This window comes from Lycorma delicatula, chromosome 1 (genome assembly GCF_047948215.1).
Source record: "Lycorma delicatula isolate Av1 chromosome 1, ASM4794821v1, whole genome shotgun sequence".
In the NCBI taxonomy this organism is placed as follows: Eukaryota; Metazoa; Arthropoda; class Insecta; order Hemiptera; family Fulgoridae; genus Lycorma; species Lycorma delicatula.
Window position 1 is genome coordinate 323,624,822 of NC_134455.1, and position 26,153 is coordinate 323,650,974.

Consider the following 26,153-nt stretch of genomic DNA (forward strand, 5'->3'; position numbering starts at 1 on the left):
TACAGAATGTTTTTTATATACTTGAAATATTTGTCCCTCAATGAAATTTTTAATTTATTGAGATCATGAACGGTTCGGCTACATACTGTCAAACAGACATACTTAAGAATTTCGATACGGACAGGTTTCAACGATATCTCAAAAACTATTAAAAAAAAAAAAATCGAAACTGCTTTAATTTATCGGTTGTTGCTTTAGTAACTGTGAAGTAAAATTTAATATTTTTATATTAAAGACAAATTACGGTTTGCCCTGAACATAACAGGGGGGGCACAAAAAATTGTAAATACATGTCTGTATAACATTACTTTCAATAATGAAATAAATTATAACCAATTTGTTAGAAAAATGCCAACCGAATTATGTCATGTTATTTAAATACCGAATTCTCCAGTTGAAGGTGAAATTCATGAAGGGATTCTAGTTACGTAAATGCTTAATTCTAGAAAAGTAACTTAAAATAAGATTATCTGCAAATTAAAAACATAACGAACTAAAAAAATTATTTGTTTGAAATACAGCAGCACGTTTTGTTTACTTTTAACAGTAAATTTCATTTCGGTAGAAAAATTAAAATTTAAGTGTAATCTCATTAAAATTTTTAACTGCTTCAGATAATCTATTTGTTAACAGTCAGTCCAAAACGTGTTCTTTTCTCACCTTTTATTAGGGCCGTCCATATGGTAATTAGCAGCGGAAAAACTCCGATCATGAAACGAAACCATTTTTAAAAAAATAAAATATCAGTAGTCGTGTAGTTCAAAAAGTATATTACTCAAACTACTCCGTAAAACTAACAATTAAATGATGACTGTAAACTTCTGTCAACTGTTTTTAGTTAACGTACGGTAAACTTCCTATATAGTACAATTAGTTCTTATTCTTTTTTTTTATCAATTATTTCATTACAGCGAACCTGAAGCAGGCATTTAAGTTTTCTTTTAACTAAAGAAACAAGGATTGGATTTTAAAGGTTTTTTAATGGTTCCTATTTTTTTTATTTTAGGATAAAAATTAGGTGATGTTAAAAAATTCTTATGCGCTAATTCTACGTCTAGAAGTTTCCCCATATTTATGTTTTACGAAAAATATTTTTTGTATGAATTAATATAAGATTTTTTTTTTTATAATTTATGAATTGTATACACAAAAATTAAATTTGCTTGTTCAGATTGCTTACAATTATAGAACGTGTAGTTTAGACCTGAGATCAACTCCTTCCGAGGGACGGACAGGTTAATAAAACTTTAATCATAAAATAGAACATTATTTAACATATAAATAAGAAAATAAATCGAAATAGAAGATGGAATAAGAATTATTCTTTCGAAGAAATATTTCTTTGTCGGCCAGGAAAAAGTGATGCGATAGTTCAGTTCCAAAAAAACCCTCTTTTATTACTAGCCAAAAATACCAAAATAGACAGAAGGAAATGAAAAAGGTACAAAATTATTGTCAGAGGTTTTTTTTTTAGTCTGAATTTTCTGTTATCGGGGAATTAATGAAAAAGACGTCAGGAAGAATTTGATCTTATATAAGAAATTACTTTGAAAAATATAAGAGGATAGACTATTCCATTTTTATTAGATGTACTGCTGAATTTTACCTTAATTTAAGTGGCTGAAGCGAACAGAACGAGCCTTTCTATCTTAAAAAAAAAAATTAAGAGACCAAGAGACTATGCTAAGCATAGTTTATCGACCAAGATGTTTTTTCTAGTATTTCCGTCAGTGTAGATTTTTTTTTTTTTTGTTTAACCTCCGGGGCCGCAGTTAAGCATTACTGTACAGAGGATGAGATGAATGATTTGTAGCGTGTGTGAAAAATGCCATACCTGACCGGGATTCGAACCCGGGACCTCCGGGTGAAAGGCCGAGACGCTACCACTCAGTCAGTGTAGATTAAAAGAGACTAACCTACTATAAAGAATTACGGTTAAAAGCGAATCTCAGTAGATATGTATTAAAGCATTCATTTAATTCGTGAGGAGTTTTAAATTATAAACCGTTGATATTTAAAATTTTATTGTCGTACTCTGCGTTAAGTTTACTGCCGATGTTTATTATAAATATACGATACTGATAAGTTGTATCTGAACGAGATCAGAATATATCATTTCCATGTGGGGGAAAAAGTAAGTAATAAAGGTGGTAAAATTATACAATCTGCTTACAGAGGGAATATTGACATTTTCCTTTCCTGGGGTAAACTGATTTCTTTTTTGGCCAGTCTTTAACCGCATAGTGTTTATCTACAGCCCAACTATCCACAAACACAAAAAACGCATAAATTTTGTAAAGCCACTCTGGAGACCAAGAAGAATCAGCTGATTTCGAAGTCAAGAGTTTTAAGGTTCAATTTCTACTAAAGGCACACCTCACATCTCAGGAATGGTCGACCTTCCTTTTTCCTTCGGGAATCACCGTCAGATATTACTTTAAAGGATATGTACGAGTGTAAGTGAAGTGTAGTCTTGCGACCTGAGACTGTACAAGACTATGCTTCATTTACACTCATACATATCATCCTCTGAAGTAATACTTGACGGTGATTCCCGGAGGCTAAACAGAAAAATAAAAATACTTTCATGTTTCTTTCATTCCTACAGAATCTGCTGCCACTATAGAAGAAAACTTATTCTAATTATGCCTTATTCTAACAACTCTGCCTTTTAGCTTCTTTTTGACGAGTCTATAAATAAACGCCAATCATAAATAACATATTCAATGTCCAGTTCAGACATTTGAACCCTCACATTATGGCAGGAACAAATTAAACCGTCTCTTCTAAAATAATTCAGTAAATTTTTGTTGACTTCTATAACTGAAATTTTAATCTGCTTGTTTAATAAATTCAATTCTTTAAGACATGAACGTAGGAGTTCTGCATGTTGTTTTGACAAATAAAAGTCACAAATTAGGTCGCTCAGTTCGCAAAAGAGCAGTAACTTCCAAAAATAAATAAATTACAAACATTAAAAACCCTCGAAAATTGAGAAATTAAGAATATAAAAATTTAAATATCTTAGAGAAGTTATAACGCCAAATGATCTAGAAAAGCAAGCGCTAAATGAGAGAACGCAGAAAATGGCGTTATATCAATTTTTCGGATAAAGATCTTTTTAAAATACAAAAGAGAACTTTAGGAAACATATATGAACCCGATTGCCAGGACAGAATTTATAAACTAAAAAATTTACCAGAAGTTATAAAAATGCAGAAAAAAATAAAAGACCGTCCGGAGATGATTACCATTTTATAGACATTTATAGAGAAAGCGCAAAAACAGATTAAAAAAACAAATATTTAACTTTTATAACAGTAGAACGTTTAAAACTAGCCGGTTTAAAGAAGTAGAAAACGATCTAAAACTTTAAAAATCTTCAAAGAAACCTGTTTAAAAAAGAGACCAATATAGAAAATTAATCAAAAGTTTCCAGAGAAGGATTAGAGGACTATAGGAAGAAAGTGAACCTAGGAAAAAAAACAAGAGAATGAAAAAATATTGGGAAAACAAAAGAAGTTCCAAACTATTATGCAATCGTGATCCTTAGTGGTCCGAACGAACAGAAAAATAAACTCCTTTTAACTTTACCAACAATACGGTTTCATTACATTTTTAGTAAAATTATAAAGGATGGACAAAGTAAACGCCCGCATAATCAATTTCTACAAGCAACGAGAGCTTTCGTGTAGAAAAACTCTATTAGCATAAAATATAAATAAAAAAATTATAAATAAATATAATTTATCCATATAAGTTCTATATTATATATAGAAGTTACAATAAAGTAAAAGAAAAACATAGGTATTTAAATGTTGTTACAGAACGATAATGAAAATAAAACCCTTTTCGCTGACGACACAACTGTATCTATATCAGAATTTTAAAGAAACGAAAATTGTATTGTAGCAGCTAAAAAAAAAAAAAAAATGTTTACTGGATAGATTGTAATCCATATATATACGGTGAATACTTCCCATAAAGTTCTCATTAACTTGACTGACCGCCATGAAACCCCAAATGACTCCATGTGACATTTCACCTAGTGTTAGTACCAGGCCGCATTGAAAATGAACTGTTCCCAACTGGCCACTACACGTTTTCAGCAAATACTAACTCAATATTTTACTAGTTATTTCTACTGTCTTAAGAAAGTAATATAAATATTTTTTTTTGGTCGTAGGATGCGAGACCCCGAACGATCTCTTGGTCTTGTAGCGCATATTTTTTCAGTATTAATTTCATACAAGAATATAAAATGAAGATGTTAGAATTTGTTTGGTTAATTAAACATAGTCATAATATGTTTTCTTATTTAAAATTGATTACAATTTACCCGTTGCTATGAGATTCTTGCTGGTTGGTTGTTATGTTTGCTCCCATTCTTGCTAGATGAAATATGAAACTAATCAATTTTCAAAAAAAATTAAGTACTCTTTAAAAACACACTAAAAGTTATTGAGTAATAATATTTATTTACAGAAAAAAATGTTTTACAAATTATATATTATTTTTTAAAAAATTAGAAAACGCGCGCGCGCATAAAAAAGCTGACAACACAGTTGCAGGGCTTTCCCGTCACTATAACATTAGTAACAATATATGTAGTAACTGTATATGGTACAATAACTGTAGGTTGTTTCTGATGCACGACTTACACATACAACTTAATTTAAAATATTTATAATTTCATTTAAATATAATATTTTTTGTTTATTAAATTCAATGATTTTAACTAAAGCAGGTGCTCATACCGTATTTCATTCGCGCGGGTGTGGCAATACTAACGGCCACTTTAAATACTTTTTTACACTTTAAATAATCAATGGACAAATGTAATACAAATGCGATTGTGATCGATAATGTAATATAATGCGAACATTTCACCATTCATCACCCCAAGAATTTTTTTGGGTATGGGTAAGCGTACATTTCAGCGATTTATTCATAGCATTTTTATGTATAAAATCTCCAAAAAAAAGTGACAGGAAAACTTTTACTCGATTGTTAGTATCGTTAACGTTTCTTTTTTTTAACCTCCGGGTCAACAGTTAAGCAATTTTTCCGCAGAGGATGAGATGAATGCTTTGTATCGTTAACTTAGTTGAAGGAAAAGGTCTTTTGGTCGCCGATATAATAAAGTGCTACGGATTTATATAATTTTATAATACTTATTTTTACAGAGATAACATTGGTCTATTATTATTTTTATAATTTAGCTTAATTTAAATGTTTAGAATCCTTAAATGTCTTCTAAGGATGTTAGCTGGCAGCTTTCGACAAGGTATAGGTATGTTTAATAAAGTAGTAATATTCCCAGCAAGCAATACACTGTTTGGTTGGCACGCATAACTAGATAATTTGATAAATGATTCCACGTTTATACTCGTATTCATTACAAGTTAAAATTTTATTTACTAGAGTAAAGCGAGATTTCTGTGAAAATACAACCGTTCTCGGCGATTTATTGATAGTAATAAATTTCGGTTGATTTGACATTCGATACGTGGGAAAAGATTTCAACAAAAGATGTTTTATTCGTTAAAAATTAATATTTTCCCCAAGTAAAAAATAAAATAATCGAGGGTAAAAACTGGTCAAGATCCTGTATACTGGAACTAGTTTTTCTAAACGTGCACAGAATTCCGTCTCTACACATCTCATTAAATACTGCGGTAAGTATTTTTCCACCACTAATGATCTGACTTTTTAAGAAATATTTTCTGAAGAGCGATAATTTTTCTTTCTTACACAATCATGTAAATTTAGAATATTTAATATTAGATAATAGTTCAACATCGGGGAAATATCGGTTAATTCGACTAAAATTTAAAAAAAAGAAAGATTAATAGGTTTATCAATTAAATATTCATTAGATCCACGAGCAGTTTAAAAATGTTTCAACAAGTATGCAAGCAGGGCACACAACATGGGCTTAAAAAAAGTGGTGGGAAAGCAAACTATGTAGCGATATGAAATCTAGACTATTTCCTCTGATTCTACACAAGCTACATCTGGATATAATGGAAGTGTACCGTTTAGGTAATGTCTGTAACAGTTACTAGTCGGCCTCTGTGGCGCGAGTGGTAGCGTCTCAGCCTTTCATCCGGAGGTCCCAGGTTTGAATCCCGGTCAGGCATGGCATTTTTACACACGCTACAAATCATTCATCTTACCTCTGAAGCAATATCTAACGGTGATCCTGGAGGTTACGCAAACAAAAAAAAAAAAGTTTGCAATATAAAGCGATTCAGAAAGCTCCCGACTATGTCGGTCGATTAGTATAACCAGATAGAAATGTTTGAATTATAAACAATCTTACTTTGTGTCCATTTGAATCACATTAGCAAAATCTAAGAAAAAATCCATCAAATCGAGTGTTCTCGTCATAAATGTTCAGTCAGAGAAAATAAATTTACTTGACACATACGGAACAAAAAAAAAAGACAATATTTTCTTTAATGGAAGTAAAGATTAGTATAAAACTAAGACAGAAATGATAGTATAATAAAATAATAAAGGAATTAAAAGTAATTTTCTTTATTATTATTTTATTCAATATTAAGGAAACGGATAACATAATCGTTGCATAACAATATTTTATTTATCTAGCTGTCGTAACGAAGTACTTAAAATGATTAAGATTAACATGACGCAACGAAATTGTAATAAAATAAATTATTATTCTTATCTAAAAGCAATTATTCTTTTGTATCAGAATATGTTATCGAACTGAATTATACTAAAGATAGAATTTATATGATTAAATGAAACTGCATTTTGTGACAAGATAAGACAAGAATAATATTAAAATTTATTACAGAAAGGAAGATAAAGAACAACGCAAAGATGATGTCATTGAATATTTTTATAAAATTACTATTATTATTATTCAAATTAATTGAGGGTAGAAAGAAGAAGGTAAAAGGGAAGAGTAGATGTTAGTTGTTTCAAGTTTAAAGCACGACTACAGAAAAGTATTGAACCGGTAAAACGTTGATGAAAGAAATACATACAGGTAGAATTCACAACCTTTACTGAAAAAACTATTCTAATAGACAGCACGTTACTTTTTACGGATTGATAAATAAAAGCTATACATTATTTTCTTTTAATTAAAAATTGGGCACAAAGATAAGCTTCGATTCAGTCCTGTTAACCCGAACCAATAAATTAATGTAGAAATGTTGAAGTACTGGAATAAATAAATCCTGTAACGAAAAGATATACATTATCATTTTATTCATAAAGACACAATCCAGGCCGATGACGTGCTTAAAGAAAACCTAAATGATTACAATCATTATAAATAACAATGCAAAGGAAAAAGGTGTCATATGTAAAAAGATGTATTAAAAAATAATCATAATGCTTCGATTTAATTATGAAAAATAAAAGCTTATATTTGTTTTCAGTACTTTAACTAATCTATTTAACGATTCATTTAATTAACTAAAATATAATTGTAAATTAAATCGTCTTTTGTAGACAGAAATTCATTAACTTAGCAATACCGAACCTAGCGATCAACATATCGAACGCCGATATCTTGGCAAATATTCGGAAACATTGAACCAGTAAACAACTTATTTGGTGTGGTGACACGATAAATGATGCACCACAGTTATCTTTATCAAAATTATAAGTTTTAATATTATACGATTATTCTGTATGTATTTAGTATGTTAACAAAGAAAATTTAACATTTTATCTTACGATTGGTAACTAAGTTTGATACAATTATTTTAAGAAATGTGGTATTAAAAAAAAATCCGCTTGTTTGACACTACTGCGCGAGAAAAATCATGATGAAAATAGTTTCAAAACCTTGAATAAGAAAAAAAACCCGAGTTAGACTGCGGTAATATATAAGACACTTTCATACACGTTTCGGTCTATGTAACAATAAAAATCCGTATTATTTACCGGGATTCTTTTTAGCGATTACAAAATTTTCTAGAAGGGGGTTTTTGATTACAGTACGCGTATGTTCGGCTTCACCGTACATAAATCCGATCAGCTTGCTCTTTTAAATAATGTAACTAGTAAAATTTTCGACCAGTGCAATATTTAAAGTTGTTAAGAATTAAATAATCGTTAATATAAAATAACGTTATATGATTTTAATTTTATGAAAACGTCTAAGAAAGCGGTAGTAAGTGTTACCCTAGAGATAAAAAAAAAGTATGAGAAACTATTTAAAATTCTTTTCAAACCACTCAAGAGGGGAAAAACAGTTATACTGAAAAATAACTTTTTTTTTCACTTAATACTCGTAATAGATTTGAATAGCTTCAACCAACATAGACATGTGTTTTTTTAATTTATTTATTTATTTCTTTACATACATACACGCGCGCGCGCGCCTGTACACAATTTATAAAATTGTAAAAAAAATATTTATAAACAATATTAAATTATAAATAGACGGGTATGCTCTTATCAATGTACACAGCATACAGGCTAATCGGAAAACAAATTATTTTGCCTGTAAGAAACTATTGAGGGAAATATTTTATTAACAGGTATCAGACATCAAGTGATTTTTACCTGTAATCTAATAAAACCGATTCATCCATTCATAGAAAAAAATGAAAATCAATTAAAACTTACTTGTTTTTATTCCAGTAAAAATTCATTCAATTCTAAGTTGTTTTTTTTTTTAATTCGATCACAATGCAAGTTATTACCGGCATGAAGCAGTCACTAATCTCTTCGTATGATATAAATCTACAAAGCAAATCTTTCTATTTAATTTTATTACCTTGAAAAACATTTATTAATTTTTATGTTCCAATAGTTAATTACAAGCAATAAATGTTTTATCGGTTGGAAATTTTTTACGAATAAAATCTACCAGAGCTTCATTCAAAGAAAAATGTACTTAGAAAATAATACTGGAAATTACTGAAAGCTAATTCACACAATAATACTAATTCATGATAAAATTTTAGTGCTTGAACTAAATAAAGGTTTAACAATATTTTTGGAATTGAAAGGTTTTTATTTTCTTCGCATATATAATGTATTTTATTACTAATATTATTATTGATATACACTTTACAGACTATGACCATTTTGGAATTTTACAGAGATAGATATTAATTTCCAAAAAATACTAAAACAACAAACAGCTCGTAACTGCGGTCGCCGTGAGGTGATGCAAGGGAGCTCATGGGTTCATACTCCATGGCTTCAAGAGACTGAATGGAAAAAAATTAGAGAATTAAAATTAAAATTTAAAAAAAATTATTTTGCTTAAAAATACAAATCTTTTTTAGAAGTGTTGGACTAATCTTCTAAAAAAATATTATTAGAGTCCAGATTGTTTGAAAAACCACAAATGTGGGATGTACAAGTTACTTAATTAACCAGTGCCAAGGGGCAAATATGATAAACGTCATATCATATCATATATATATATATATATATATATATATATGTCTTTGGTGATAAATTTAAGTTTCTCCCCCTATAATATTCTATTTTCAATTAAAGTTTTACCTATTCCTTTTCCGCTTATAATCTCTCCTGGGTACTTAAAGTGGTTGGTATCTACATATTTAGTTCCAATTGTCTTTTGTGTGAATGATTTGATATTCGTCATGACTTCCATCTTGGTAATGGATATCTGTAGGCTCCGGTTTTGGGCTAATCCTGTTAACCCTTCTATTTGTGCACCTTTAATTTACTTTATGTTTTTTTTTTATCTTCTTTCGATTTAGCTAAAAGAGCCAAATCGTCAGCAAAGGCTAAGCATCTTATTTTGACTTTCGGATCCAATCTTCGCACCAGTTTCATTCGTCTGCCAAAAAGGATTTCATTATTTGTCCAAAACCAAGTTGAATAGGATTGGTCCATCACCTTGTCTCAACCCTGTTGTAATTAAGAAAAGTTGGCTTATTTATTTATTTTTTTGGACTGATGAATTAATCCACAACAGAAGCTTACAGAGAAGCTTGTACGTGGGAATGTGAAAATGAAAATCTGTAGCATATGAAAAATGCCAAGCCTGAACGGGATTGAATCCCGGAAATTCAAGATGAAAGAACCTGGACCTCCGAAATCTTCCATAAATTTAAATTTAGAGATTGTGTTAGCGAGAGTAAGTTTAATGAGGTTCAAAGTTTTCTGGTCGACTCTGTATTCTCACAAAGTTTGAAAAAAGCGTCGATCTCAGTCTACAAAATCATAATCTTTCTGAAAGTCAAAGAAACATATGAAGATGTGTTTGTTCCTACATGTTGAATATGTATATTTTAGAATCAATTTGTATAATTCATTCGAAAATATAAAAGTAGAACAAATACAGTATTTGTATATAAAGTATTTGTTCTGGACATGATCGTTTCTATCGAAAGCCTCCTTGATACCTGTTTTGTGATCTATTTGGGATTCTAACCTATTCTACAGCAATTTAGAAAATATGCTACAAGTCACTGGCAACAATGAAATACCTCTAGAATTGTTGACATCCATCTTGCAGTTTTTCTTGAATAATGGGTATATTCCCAATTTACCATTTCCTATGGTGTGGATTCCGGTCAGATTCTGGAAAAGTATTCTGCGATGTGAATGTTTTCATGCATTAATATCTAAGAAAAATTACTTCTTAGCTTCTACTCCAAATATAATGGATAACAAGATACTATCGAGTTAAATAAAATGGAAAAATAATTATTTATTAAGAAATATGTGAAAATGATTTAGAATTAATAATTCTGAATCACTATACTAGATTTATAGAAACACTCCTACACAAAAAATAGTACAGTTAACCAATAAAGATACATCGATATTGTATATCACGTACAACGAAAGATTAAACCGAATTTTAGAGCCATGCACGCAAGAAACAAATTCATAAGGCTCACGGCTCGCTTTGAATGTTGTTTCTTTTTTGCGAATATAATCGTGAGCATACGAATGAAATAAATAATCTTTCCTCATTATGTATCTAAATACTGAACTACATATCCGATTTTTAACTTTTCTTCACGTGGATCTGTGTTCTAAACCGCTTAGAGAATAAGTATTTTCTAAAATAATATTTCTTGTTATCTCGCAAAATTGCGTGAACTCGCAACTGCGATAATTTGTAACTTGCAAAATATCGCAATAGTGTAATACGAGAGCAACTGTATATTCCCATATTTTTTTTTTTTTGAGTAAACCAGAAAAGATTTAAACACATCAAGATTAAGGGTTCAAGCATTTCAGAGATTTGCAAACAATTGTTTTATCTATTACTGAGAGAACTAAAGAGTATAAGCAGACTAATTTTTTTTAAAGAAATGTAAGGGATCTGAAAAATTTTCTTTAACGAGTAAATAGAAAAATAAACATAACATTTGAATTTACTTTCAAAGCATCAATCCTTCTAAACCGTTCAGTTTAGTACAATATTTGGTACAAAAATAAAAAGCTTTCTTAAAACAAATACTTTTCTGCCTGAAACTAATACTAATTAATACTGAAGAATATTAATTAATTTTAGTTAAAACACACGATAACCCATTAAGCCCATACCATATCTATCATCATGTCTAAGTACTGATGATGCGCGGGCTTTTAATATCAAACACCATTGTGGACAAAGCAGATATGTTTTTTTTTTTTTAAAGTAGATAATGAGTTATGCGAATCGCCTTATATAAATTACTAAAACGAAAACTTTGGGCATAAAGCAATTGAGTGTAATTTAACTCGATGCATTTCATCAGTAAATAATCACTAAAATTTGTATAATTCGTATTTTTGTTATAAAAAAATTAATTTATTTCATCGTGTAATTTGTCTTTCTATTAATCGATATAAAAATTCCTACATCAGATGTCTATTCTTAAAATAATAAAAAGTACATGCTATTTATTAACTGGAATAAACGATTACTCGATTCACAATTTAGAAACGGTTAAACGATGAAACAAATTTAAAATGATTTTTTACTTGAATAACACAGAAAGTTTATATAAGGCCGAAATTCACTTTGAAGTTAAAAAAAATAATTTACTTCCTCGATACAACGTTACTACCTCTTTACCTTAGAAATTTGAGCCTCCGATGTACAGATGCTTTAAATATTTTAGACCCTATTAGAATTAAAACCTTTTAACAATAAATGACAAATGGAGAGAATTCATAGCGATTATTTTTTCCTATTAGATATGCATAATGCATTCATAAGAAAAAACTATTTAGTTCAACACTGACGACCCGCCTACTTTTACTGGTGACTACAATGCTTACACAAATTATATTTTATAACGTAATAGAACCGGGTGCTGACAGTACAGATATAAGCCTGTCGCATCAAACGTTTTGCAACGACAACAAAAATTCCAAGAATCGTGTGCTATGTAATTCTACAAGGCAATGTAGAATCGGAACTGGTGTAATGAAAACAGATATTTAAATACGACATTTTCTTCTTCAAATAGTTGTAATACTTAAAACTAGTTTTAATGAAAAACAAATTCAGATTCCGCTGAATGAACCGTACGACTGAGTACAGGAAGTTTAAACGGTTATAACAATTCTAATGCTTCCATTTTTCATCAAAATTGATCGACATGATACTTTCTATGGTAAAATTAATTTATTGCAATCATCGTTAAACGCTAAGTTACAAAAATCTACTGGAACATTCTACCGACTATGATGATGAATTCATTCGCTCTAAAATATTTTTCCAATGACCTGTATAGAATAAAATAAAATTTAGAAGAAAACCAAAATACTAAAAAACATTATCTAAACGTTTTGTTGTTTTTTTTAATTTTTTCTTTTCTTTTTTTATTCTTATCTTACTATTATGACCTCGCGCGTATTGAACCAGGATTTCATGCGGGATATGGACGAAGCTTTGTATTTTCATGAAATAACTGAATTTTGGAATACAGTATGAACTTAAGATATTAATTTTTATTAGAAGATTCGAACTTTTTATATTTTCAAGCATTTAAGAAGCTAATTTCCAAAACGTCTCTTGTCCAAAAATTTTCTAAATTGATATTTTTGTATGATTTTATTCAGCACTTTCTCCTTTACAGGAAAAAATATGGTTTTTGTTTCCAAAATGTCCTTAAAAGATTAAAAAGTCAGTTTCAATATGAGTCTTGTTTCCAAAATGTTTCTTGTCCATACATTATGGCTGTACAATTTGCTTCCTTTTTTTTTGTAACAAAAAGTCTCTTGTCCAATGCGTACATTAAATAGAGATGTGGCCTTGGTGTCTCTGGTCCAATTTATAGCACATCGTACAATAATAAATTATAATAACTAATACTGTAAAATGGAATATAATTTTACAGGAGGGAAATATTAAATGTGGTAACACTGTTAATATTCCTAGCAGCTGACAAATAGGTTTCAAGTGTATTTTCTAGACAGTGGTTATGAGTTTTTGGGTAGATTTTCAAGCTACCTATTGTAATGGGTACCACGATTCAACTTCCGAAAAATTTCACCATACCTTCGTGTTTCACATTCCCCAGACTCAAAGTTTATTATATATATATATAATTTTTTTTTTACTTTCTTGTGGACACGATAACTGCCGTAATTTTGCGTCATCACTTTCAAATTGTTTCCTAAAAATAACTCGACCCAAAATCTCGGTCGAGTTTGTTAACGGCAAAAATCGGAACATGGGGGTGGAAATGTGGTAGCTTTTTCGAGAAAAAAAATTGTCTTAACCTTTTTATTAAGTAAAATATCAAATTCGTTTAAAGTTCCCAACTATTCTTTGGATAAGGGCCTAACATTTTTCTAAGTAAAGTTTTTTTGATATCACACGCCATTGGCTCAGGCGATGGGAAAAATGGGATTTCGAAGACAAAAAAAAATCATACCTCCCTTTATAGACACAGTATCGAATCGGTTTAAGGTGGTCGTTAGTCCTCTAAACATTACCTAATACTTTTATCTGAAACAATTTTTGATATGACCAACCCTTACGGTAAGAGATGACAAAAATTTTCCTGGAACTGTAAGATGGGGCTTGTCGTATGCTAAACATGTGAAACTTTTTTCACATGCAACCAATGTCGTATTGAGTAAATTTGAAGTTTTTCATACCTTTAAGGTGGATCCTTTTTTATTCCCTACTTAGCACCGATGAAATCTACTTCCGGCGTGCCGAAAAGGATTTTTTTTTAGTTTGTTCCTTCTCTCGCTATCTAGCGAGAGATATTAAAGATATTGGAGTATATTAAACTTCTTTTTTTTTTGTTTAGTGTGTTATTTACACCTTTTTTCTTATGAGCAGTGTAAGATTTTATTAGTTTGTTTTAAAGAATAAATTTTATAGAGTTTATTATAACCTCACTAAAACATCTGGGACTACAGACTGTTACATTATACAATATTTTAGTATGGAAGGTACTCAAATCAGCGAGCAAGAAGCGCAAAAAATTCTAGCGTTAACCCTAAAAATAAAGGGAAAAATAGAATACGTATTCTATTTTTCCCTTTGAGATGTTGAACGCTGGAAAAAAAAACTGTGGCGACAAAACGTTATGCTCTAAAAAAAATTCCCAAAACGTTCCAGTGCTCGTATACTGAAGTATGCAAGTTTAATTACGGCGAGTTAACTATGCAGGATATTCGTAAATTTAATCAGAACCGTTACAAATAATGAAATAAGAAAACGCAAGGCAATTTCATTCTTAATTGTACGACCAATGAATATCCTACAAGAGAGGAAGCAGGATGGAATCACGCAAAAATGGAATCGATTATTCATTTCACACACAAACAGTCGACAAACAAGGCAAATTCAGTTATGTAAGAAGACGTTTTCTGAAATATTAGGGGTTACAAAGAAAAGAATTCAGCGTGTCTGCAGAAAATAGCTTTTAACTGGAAGTCTTACTTCTGAAGCAAGAGGTGATCGTAAAGCCCATTTTTATGAAAATAAACGGGCTGCATAAAATCTTTCATCGAAAAACTAATTCCATTAGAAAACATTACTGCAGAGTCTCGAGTAAAAACCGGCAGTATCTACCCGGTTACCTGAATGTTTTAAAACTACATAAAATGTATTTCAATAATGCTGAACAAGGTCTCTCAGTTTCCTACGTTTACTTTTATGATGTTATTTTTGCTGATTATAATTTAAGTTGCGTCTCTCCAAGAGTGGATAAGTGTTCTAAATTTTGTCAGTATGAACTAAAAGAGAAGACTGGAGAGAACAAAAAGAAGTGACGCTTTTTATTTTCTCCTTCAGTAAGAAAATATGTAGGGGAAATAACATTATATTTCAATTGTCTGAAAAATAATGTACTTCCACAGATCCCAGACCAAGCGGTTTATTACCGCCGTCAGTTTATGCATATAATTTAACAATATGCGAAGGCGTTTTGAAAGATAAACAACCGAAAGATAGATTAATATTTATAAGTTGACTGAAGCAATTGCTGCAAAGGGATCTGTTCAAATAACTTCGCCTTGTTTTACAAATTAGAGACGACTAATTTTGAAAGATGCACTACAATACGCCTGTTTTCAGACGGGTGTGGCGGACAGAATGAGAATTCTGCCGTCCTATTCGTGCTAATGTACTGATTTGTTAACTGCGCTCCATTGCATGTGCAGTATATCCTTCTCATTTTCCTAGTCCCTGGCCATTCATACCTTTCTTCAGACAGTAATAAGATAGTCATCACTTCAACATCTAGACACTATAATAAACCCGGAAGAATATTTTAAACTATTCAAAAACCGTAGAACCGTTTTCAAACTGACTAACGGCTGTACTGCGTATGACAAAAAGGTTTTTGGAAAAGAAATGAAAGAACCTGGCCGGCTCCATTTTTAAGTTCGCTCCCATTAACCGATTTATATTACGTCGAGGCAGAACACTTACATCTGAAGTACTAATTAAAGAAGAACCGTGGTACCAACAGGTACGAGTATCTTCAAAAAAAAAATTCTTAAACCAAAACAGAAGCTGTTAGGATTCTAATTAATAAAGAAAGACATTCCTGTAAAAACAACATTCCTGTAAAAGTACCTGTTACATCTTTGTTTTAAGAGAACTGGGAGGGGCAAACCCGGACTTATTTTATAAAAATTAATTTCTGGTGAACATATAGACTACGAAAATTCGGAAAATGAATTGGAAGGTAGTATGATGGAAGATGCTGAAAGTATACTTTAAATAGTTAGGTAAATTTATTATTTTCTTATTTTACTATATAAAACTGAAATAATAATTTAATTTTACTTTCATTGAGAACCTATAATTTTTATCATATTAAAAGAACTCATATAAACCTAAATGCTGAATCGTATTTGTTTGTTTTTTTTTCTAATTTAGAATTGTTTAATTTAATAAAGAATTGTTATTCTTTTATTCAGTAATAAATTGTATAATTTTTTGACGAACTTCGTACATTGCCTTTTGAATCAGAATGTCTCGTCTGAAGATTTTCATTCCAAATCACCCCCTATTCTTGTTTTTAGTTACAAAACGTCTTTTTTCAAAAATTATTTCTTTATCTATTTTTAATGTGTTGCCTTCATACCAACATTTATGATAATTTATGTTTATATTTGATATATAAATGTGATTGATAACTTTTTCCGTTTAGTTATAAAATATTAGCTCCGCAAATTTTTTTGTGGTTTACCACAGATTTTACTCCACGACAGGGACATTCTGGAAATGAGCTCCTCATTTACCTTTATCTATTTCCAGACGCGCACCAATTTTCCTAGATTCTAAAAAAAAAAAAACTAATATACATATCGTGAAATGTTTTTATAAGACGAGTGAAATTTAACCCAGGACAATCGTATTCTCTCTAAACAAGTTTAATAATTATTTTTTCATAAATCTTTTTGAGTATTCGCAAACTTCTGTTGCAGTGGTCTCCCAAAGAGATCTTAATACGTAACAGCGTCCCGACCAGCTAATAAAAACAAATTTTTAATTAAAATAATTTAGAAAGTTCTAGGAAGACAATTAAAAAAAATTATAATAAATTTGAAATTAATTTAATTTAATAAATTAATAAATCTGAAAACATGAAGACATAATTTAAAATAAGTTTAATTTTCAATAAATTCTTTTACAGAAATATTTTTCATTTAATACGGATAAAAAAGTAAACAAAAATACGTACAATACAAACAAGAAAAATTAAATAAATAAATATGGCTTGAGAGAATATTAATTATAAAAAAAACTTGAAAAATGTTTGAAAAAAAACGTATATTATTTAATGTTCTTGAAGCCACTACAGCTATTATCAGTTTAGAAATGTACGTTCTAGGCCTTTTACTCTCCTAAGTAGAATAAAACTAACAGAAAAAATTTCGGGATACATAGACTAATTTTTTAAAAGAAATGTATTTAAAGTTTAGTGCTCTTACATCAAGATCTTGTTTATTCAAAACGTACTGTTCTTAATGAGTTTTTACTAAAATGATATTAAAGTGAGAAGGCAAAAAACCAATCAATCTAACCTAAAGGAAGCATATTTTTGAGATTCTATATAGCCTATATTAGGACCAAGAAGAAATCATCATTGAAGTACAGAGCACTCGCGCGCGCGCGCGTACACATTTGTTTTAGAGTACTTTATAACAATAATAATGTAATAACTACTCTAGTTATATACGAATTACTATCATTGTTATTGAGTTTAGGTTTCTCCTTCTCACTGAGAATTATATAAGGCTACGTAAAATTTGGATGAAATATAACATTTTCTCAATTAATATGCGTTACGTAGAAATACAGTTACACATTCGAACTCTGATTTTAGGATCTTATGTCTTATAAAATAAAAAAAGAATTATTAGTAGTTTCGGGCTTTTAGAATTGTTTGTACTACATCATTAAAACAAGTGTTCGCATATAAAATAAAGATAAAAGAAAATTATCACAAGAAAAATTTTCTTTCAAGTACCTATACACATGAATGTGTACGTGACTAAAGTAACGCAACTGTCGTCCTATATGAAACAATTAACACTTGTATGACTCGGCCGTCATTCAGTAATGTTAACATATTTCACCACATGTTATTGTAATGTATAAAATTCCAAACAAATGCAGAGTAATCTAAATGTTTCATATTTATTTCCTTTAGGTAATAATCAAATTTCAAGAACTAAAACGTTTCGCCACTACTTTTTCCTATTTTTTCAGATTTATTATTTAAAAATTAATTTATCCTAAAAAAAATAAAAATAACATAGGTTATTGATAAAATAATATAGGTTTGTTTAATCAATAAGCTAGCAAGAAATGCGACTCCAGGTTTGTTTCGCGACTAGGAATAAAATACTTCAGAAAGGATTATAAACAATATGTCATCATAAACGTAAGTTCACAGTTTAATTTGATTTTATCTAATAAAATCTACTGCAGTAAAAATTAATTACACAATAAAAAATTTCTAGTAATTAAATCCATTCATTAATTTTAACAGGAAAACAATCTACGATTGTTGTAGGTTTGCATCTGCAAGAAATTGCAAATAACGGACACGGTACGCGGTTACACGCAGTAAATCGCGTAAAAATTATACGTATTTCACAAACAGCTCGCTATTCAGCCGATAGAAAAATAAAAAAATAGGCTTGGCATCATTTTTATAGATACATAATTTACGTTGATGTCATAGACAATCTGACTTATTCAGAAAATGTGTTTATAAAATACACGTTCGGTACAATAAGTGTCCTTCTAATAAAATAATATTTCAAATTTAAATTATTCTCCTAATAAAAGGTCTTAATGATGAATGCAAATGCAGGTCACATGGTTATCGAGAGAAAAGAAACAAATTTTGAATAACGTAATAAGTAAAAGAAAAAAATGTAGATTTAAAGTAAAATTAATATAAAGATTTATTACTAAAAAATATTTTCCTTACAAGGTCCTTATTTACAAGCCTTCCCGCTCTTAACGAACTATTACAGTAATATTTGCAAGGTTCTACAATTATTCACAGCAAAATATTTATTGCAATTTGTTGCAATTTGAAATGAATGAATCCAGTACCGAAGTTCAGGAATAGAAAACACCTTCATATAAAATGCTAATGGAATTAATGTTGTTAAACATTAGGATAGTGTCAAACGATGAAAAATTTCAATCCCAAACATATACCTTTATTTACAAAGAAAAAAAATCATTATGTAAAATTGAAATAGTAGACAAACATATATCGATTTTATCATGCCACAGATCACCCTCATGCATTTAATCGCTTCAGATACACCCAAACTACAAAAATCGCTGTACACAATCCTTAGCATGTAAATAATCTGAAAACTTGTTTCCGATCTCTCCTTTCGGTGAAAACTTAGTTACTTATTAATTTCGTATAACTTAGAGCTAAAAGCACATCGATTCTTTTATCTGTATAATATCCGTACCACGATATTTATTATCTTCCTGTTGCAAGCGATATTACTTGCAGGTAAATGAATAATGATACGGTTCGATGAAACTATTGCTTGCAACAGAAGAATAATTTGTTAATACTAAATGTCGATTTATATGCGATACTGATATGATACAAACACATTTTAACATGATAACCGGGATTTTTTAAACTGAGATTAAGTAGAGTCAATTTTAAGCGAGATCATACGCTTCAGAAACGTTTTTGTAACTTAAACGTTTTTAGGAACGGTTATTTTTTTAACTTATGAAAGAAGTTCGAAATTATGTTCGACTCCACAAAAAATAATCATCGACGAGTAAGCCGGCCGCATGGCTTACACAGCCAATGCACCGAATTAATAGTAATTAAATGAATAATTAGCAGAATCTTGCGAAAATTACAGTATAATCTTTAATAATATTATTACCTGTTTTTACGACTCGAAAACCGAAAGGAAACAGCTGTTCAAAACTTAAAATAACAGTGGATGTGATTTTAAACCTCGAATTTATAAGAATTAAACTACGAACGTAAAACGTTTTCTGAATAATTTTTGTCCCAATTTTTATTGCAGAATTTTATAATAGAAAAAAATCTATTGGTCACATAAAATGCCCTTAGAGGGCATGACACGACTAATTTGTTCTTATTACAACCTCGAACATGCTTCTGTACAAATTTCAAAAAGAAAGATATTATTAATATGGTAGATTAAAACTTGCTAGACTCATTCAGGGAATTGAACCCGAGACGATCACAACACCACATGCTAACCATAACACCCACCGACCAGCCATTTAATTACAACCGATCAGTGATACTAATCGGTTGTTACCGACATAAAACATTTAAAAGATGAAAATACTATATTAAAATAGTCGTATTTTTACTTTAAGATTGAATAGATATAAATATATCTATTCAACATTTTACGGAATGTTTACCACCTCGATTCAGATACGACTGTCGTATTCGCAAAGTTTGGTATCGCAAATAGTTTCGTTAAAATAATCAAGGGGATTAACGCATCATGATTCGTTATATTAGTTGATACATTTGATTCCTGGACGTCCATTCCCAGAATCTGAAACAATAAGTGAACTAATATTCAATTTCAAGGAATACTTTATTAATGTTTAATACTGCAGTAAATTTTTTCAAAATTAATTGAACTGTCATAATTGATTTTAAGTATAAGTATTTTAATAAAATTTAGCTGTTATATATTTATTATTACATATATAATCCTTTCTGCAAAAACGAAATTATTTTTTTAACAAAAATGAAAGTTAAAATAACAATACAAAGATAGGAGTACAAGAAAATGCAAGGATTAATGTATCAGAATAACAAAAGGCTAAACGTAAGGGAAGATAAATATAAAAGGCCAGGTCTTTTACTGTTATTTTTCCATCCCTTAGATCAGCTATACAAGCCGGTCGGCGATATTCAGAACACAGGAAATAAATTCCCCTCCGAATTGAAAAAGAGCAGTTGCCAACCTTTCCTATTGAAAAAGTCGAGGTTAATTGCATATGCCCTTTAACAACGTTCGCTAAAACTAGACATAAATAATATGATCAGATTCGTAAATTTACCTAATAAAAATTATTATGCAAACTAAGAAAAGGATATAAGATACATAAATAAAAAATAAGATATGTATGGGGGCATGAAGTAGTTTTTCCACGGCAATAAATTTCGTCACTTACGCAATAAATCGCGTCATTTAGGTTCGAAATTACATTATAGAAAAAATGAATATTTCTTAAATACCGTACTTCAACGAATGTAGGTACTTTTATTTTTTTTAAATAAAATCACGAAAAAGAAGTTCACATAGGTAGGCCATATCGGTAACGAAGGAAGAAATTAATATAACACTGACCTTTTTGCTTCAATTTGCAGTATAAAAAACAATACCCGAAAATTTGTACCGTTTAAAATTTGCTTTTAAATGGTAATTAATCTTTGGTAAGAATATGTATATTTAATTATTTATATTGTATGTAGTACATTTACTTATTTATTTATCCATGTTTTATCTGTAAAAACCTTTATTTGGGCACAATCATCAGTGAAATTGCTGTTTTTTTTTTTAATTTTTTATCTAATAACATTAAAAAGGACTGACGAGATTCGCAAGACATTAAACACAGAATGGCAGGAAATGATGTGGTAGGGCAAAAAAAACAGGTAACAAAAAAAATTTTGTTAAAATATTTGTTTAGAGTGCCGCGTTTTGAGCAACGAAACACGTAGCGACATTAATCGAAAAATACTGAGTAAAGGTTTACGATATGAGGAACAAGAGAATAATAAAATTAGATATTTGGACGATCAAGGTTTAAGATAAATTGGAAGAAAAAAATTTGTGGCACAAATTTCTAAAAATAACGAATTCGGAGGACCATGTATGATACGATGTACATATTGATCCGAGCGTAATATATTTAGTTTCAAAAGGAAGTACAGACGGTAGAAACTGTAAGGGAAGACAATGAATACGATGTATAAAGTATATAATTGATGTGGTATACTGACAGATTGAAAAAGTAAAAAATTAAGGCGGAACCCAATGAAAGCTTATACGATAATTGCTTATGACTACGATTCCGTACCTATCAAGCTTGAGTGTACCTATGTATACTCTCTCCTATGGTTTGACCGTGTTTTATTATTCAAATGTTAAGTAAACATAAAAAAATATATAATATTATTAGGTAAATATAAAATTTGAAAAAGGTATATTAATACATAAATTATAAAGGTATAATACATAAATAGCTGAGCCTACTAGACAATCGATGAAGGTGTGCGAAATCGTCGCACTGCAATTATCATAATACAGAAAGTAACAGTGACGTGTATTAACAGTAAACTTTTAACGGATACTGGAAAAAAATATTTTATAAAATTTATAACAAAAGTGTGAATTTACTCGACAAATTCAATACACTCTAACTTCTTACTTAACTCTTACGAGATTTTTATTGGTATTGCGTTATTATAGCAAATAAAAAAGTAACTAGAATGTATTAATGACGGGAAGCCAATTACAATGTTGATCACTCTTTGTCTGAATAGTATTTTAATAGCTTTGTAATTAGTCAAAGAAACAATTTATATCCCAAATTAATACTTACTCGAGTAATACCGAATAAGTATTACTTTAAAAGTATTTTTATATCAAAAGGAAATTTTGCAGGGTTTGCAAAATTAATATATTGCATGTAAAAGAGAAACTTCCGATGATTCGCATCAAAACTGTTACCAGCCAACATCTAATTTAAAAAAAAAAAATATAATACTAACAGAAAATTTTAATTAACTGATTAGAATTCTAATTAAACATTTCAAACTTTGTTCTTAATTCAGTAAATATTATTAAAACATTTTAACTGGAATGTTGTAGAAATGAAATAGTACAAGACGGGTGATTTTCATTCCGTTGAAAAGAATCGTGAAATCTTTTTAAAAATTCAAACTTAACAAATCCAAATACATAAAGTAAAAACATCCACAAATTAATTTTCAAAATTAATTTGAATCATTGTAAAACTAGAATGTATTTGCGCATGTGCAAAATGCAAACGGTACGGGAGCTGTTTAAAAATCAATTCCCTAATCAAATATTAAACATCTTGCTGAAAAATGTTCTTCACAAGAAATTAAGATTAGAAATGAAAAGAAAATGTCTTATTTTTCCTGTTAATACATTTTAATTGGTTCTGTTCGTTTTTATCCTTCAACCTTTCACTCTAGGAAAGAGATGTTGCCAAATAAGAAATGAATAGGAAAGTAAATAAAATGTGTCCTTACTTTTAAATGTTCGTATGCCATAAAATAATAATACAACGCCTTCATAATATTAAGATTAGATTAATTTAATAATGATCTTTAAAGAAAAAAATGATGTGAACACCATGATGGAACGTGATAACACTAAAATTATTAAATAAAAAACTCACTTTCAAATTAATAGAACTTTCCTTTCAAAGATCAGCACCTTCTTCAGTAAAATTGGATTCTCCGGGACCAAATACTACACAATATTAAAAGTAACAAATATAATTAAAATACAAATGTTAAATCATTTTAAAAAACGTATACGAATACTGCTAAATTTAACTTTGAAATAACTCGTTTCAAATGACGCATATTTTGCAATTTTCCCGACAAACAATGTAAAATTTTATTAAATTCAAAATAATAATATTTATGTTAAAGATTTTACTACTAAACTTTAAGGAGATTTAAAAATCTTTTTCGCAGGAATTAAAATAATTCTTATTCTCAGGAATTCATAATTCAGTATTGAATCGACTATTAATCAAGTTTATAAATCTATCGAGGGAAATCTGAATACTAGTTTCAAAATATAATTATTAAAAAGTATATGTAAATATAATAATGAACTTATCTTTTACTTGAAATTCAGTGTTATATCATTTGAATAAAATAAACTCAGTCACTATGATTACTTTAAGAACTGACGTCCTAAAAGATAAAAATTAATCAAAGTAAAAATTATCAATTATGGATTTATTTAAAAAATAAATAATAACGGAAAGATTTTCTATATATTTTGTACTGGTTCTTTCTATGGTTCCACTGATCGTGCTCCGATTGATTTTAGTAAAATAAAGATAATAAAAAATAATATACCATGTAAAAATATTTTAACCTGATGATACAAAAATAATCTGTACTATTAAACCGTAATTAATTTAGAATCTCTCATTTAATACCTAAGAATTTAACGACATTTACGTAGATTTAACCTTAAGGGATGTTTAACATCCTGTAAATTGAAAAGCGTGAAGTTAAAAATAAAATGCAAACGGCCGAAGCTTCTTTAATGAACCGGTTTCCATAGATAGTCGTGAACACGACTGAACAGTCGTTCATAGAACGTTTGGAACACTTTTCACTGGATTTTGCAGGCATTTATTAATGGCTGATATTCGTATTAGTCGATATCGTATAAATTTAAAAAAAAATAAGAGCCGATCGATTAGTCGAATTTAATATTTTAATTGAAATAAGAGAATAAGGACAAAAAGTTGATTCTAACAATTTAATTAATTCCTAATTTGTTACAAATTCTAATAAGACTAACGGCGTAATTTCATATAAGTAATTGATTAGATGCGATCTTAAAAATTTTAACGGCTCTTAAAATAATCGTTATCGACATTCCCCTTTCTATACATTATTATAGTTATCAAGTAGTTAAAATGCAACGATTTTTTACGTCGATGAAATTCAGTTCCAAAATTAAAATCCTTAATTATATTAATCGAATAATTAGTACAGGCTTTTTGCACTTATATTAATGTTCTATTCGTGCAGTATTAGTTAAAACATATTAAAAATGACAAAATTGAAACCCCAAGCTTACCTTGAAAATTGTCTTCGTGAAAGAAAGGGAAGAAACACTAACGTGACAAGAGCAAGGGAAGAGTCACCACTGAGCACAGCACACTGGGAATCTGTGTCTGTAGATCAACGAGAGGCTAGGCCGGCTGGGGCTCGTGACGTCACGTAAGTCAGACCAATCATCGACGAGCATGCGCAATATACTACCCTACGTTCAAGGCCGCGCATTCCCCTTACATTAATAACTCTAATGTTTGATAGGGAGGTCAAATTTCTACCCGATTATCGATTCAAAAACCTTTAATGCCTTTAACCGAGACGTTCAAAAAAATTATCTTTTACATTAAGAACTTTAAGAAAGCTAAAAATCAATTCAAAATTGCTAGGAATTGTATAAAATTTCCGACGAGAACGCGGGACTATTTACTCAGAGGGACTAAAACATTAATATATTCATATTTAAAAAATAATTTAATAATTAAAAAAGAAATTAAAGTAAAAAACCGAGTAAATATACAAGAAATATGTCAAGATTTATTCCCAATATTGTAAAAGCGAAAGAGCGGTAAGAAAACTAATGACCTACTAGAAGTCAAAAAATAATTTAAAATTGTAATTTAGCAGATTAGGATGCTGTTCTAAGCTATCCTATTAGATTTGAGCAGACCCTTCTTTGGTGCAGACTTTTAATTTAATTGGAATTACATTTGATAATAAATTTTAAAAATAAAAAAAAAAACTTAACAATGAAAATCGAATATAATCTTCGCTATTACAGAAATTACCATCTGCTTTTTGGCTATTTAGAGAAGGAATTCACTCTACCTTTATTCCATATTTATTGGATTTCGAAAATATTATAACTGGAAACGAAAATATTTTAATCGTTGCAGTTACGATGAAAAATGTAACAACTTCAAGTTACGTTGTACACAGTTTTTTGTTATTTGTGAAATAGTTGATCGTAGTTCAATGTTCATATTGCCTTTGTGATAATAGTTTCTAATTTTTTTAGCTTTTACATTCGATTTAACGTCAAAGCTAAACAAAAAAGTAATAACTAAATAAATTCTAAATCATTCTTTTATTACTTCGAAAATTTCTTAAAATTTTTTCATTAAAATAATTACTGAAATTGAAATCCAACTTTGAAGTTTCAAAAAATTGAATTGACTATATTTTTTCCTTATTTGGACTCATATTTTGATTACATTTCGTACGACAGAGTAGGCTCGAATTACGAAAATAAAAATGTATATTTAAAATCTTTTAAAAATTTATCGACAATGTTCATATTTTTTATAATTTACTGCTAGAGATAGTCTAAATTTCAGGGAAACATTTCTTTAAACATGTGTGAAT

General features: G+C 29.4%; 1 protein-coding gene across 2 annotated transcripts in view; it reads right to left on the minus strand.

Moving 5' to 3' along the window:
- Argk1 (Arginine kinase 1) overlaps positions 1–24,964 on the minus strand; it is a 61,774-nt gene extending 36,810 nt beyond the window's left edge. Inside the window, exons 1-2 of one of the 2 annotated variants that reach the window (XM_075382028.1) lie at positions 24,814–24,903; positions 23,381–23,454 (exon numbers count right to left, since the gene is read on the minus strand). The gene's annotated coding sequence lies outside the window, so the exon portion shown is untranslated. Of the gene's footprint in view, positions 1–23,380; positions 23,455–24,813 lie in introns of both variants that reach the window. The other variant, XM_075382027.1, reaches the window with a different exon arrangement.
- Positions 24,965–26,153: the final 1,189 nt, after the last annotated feature.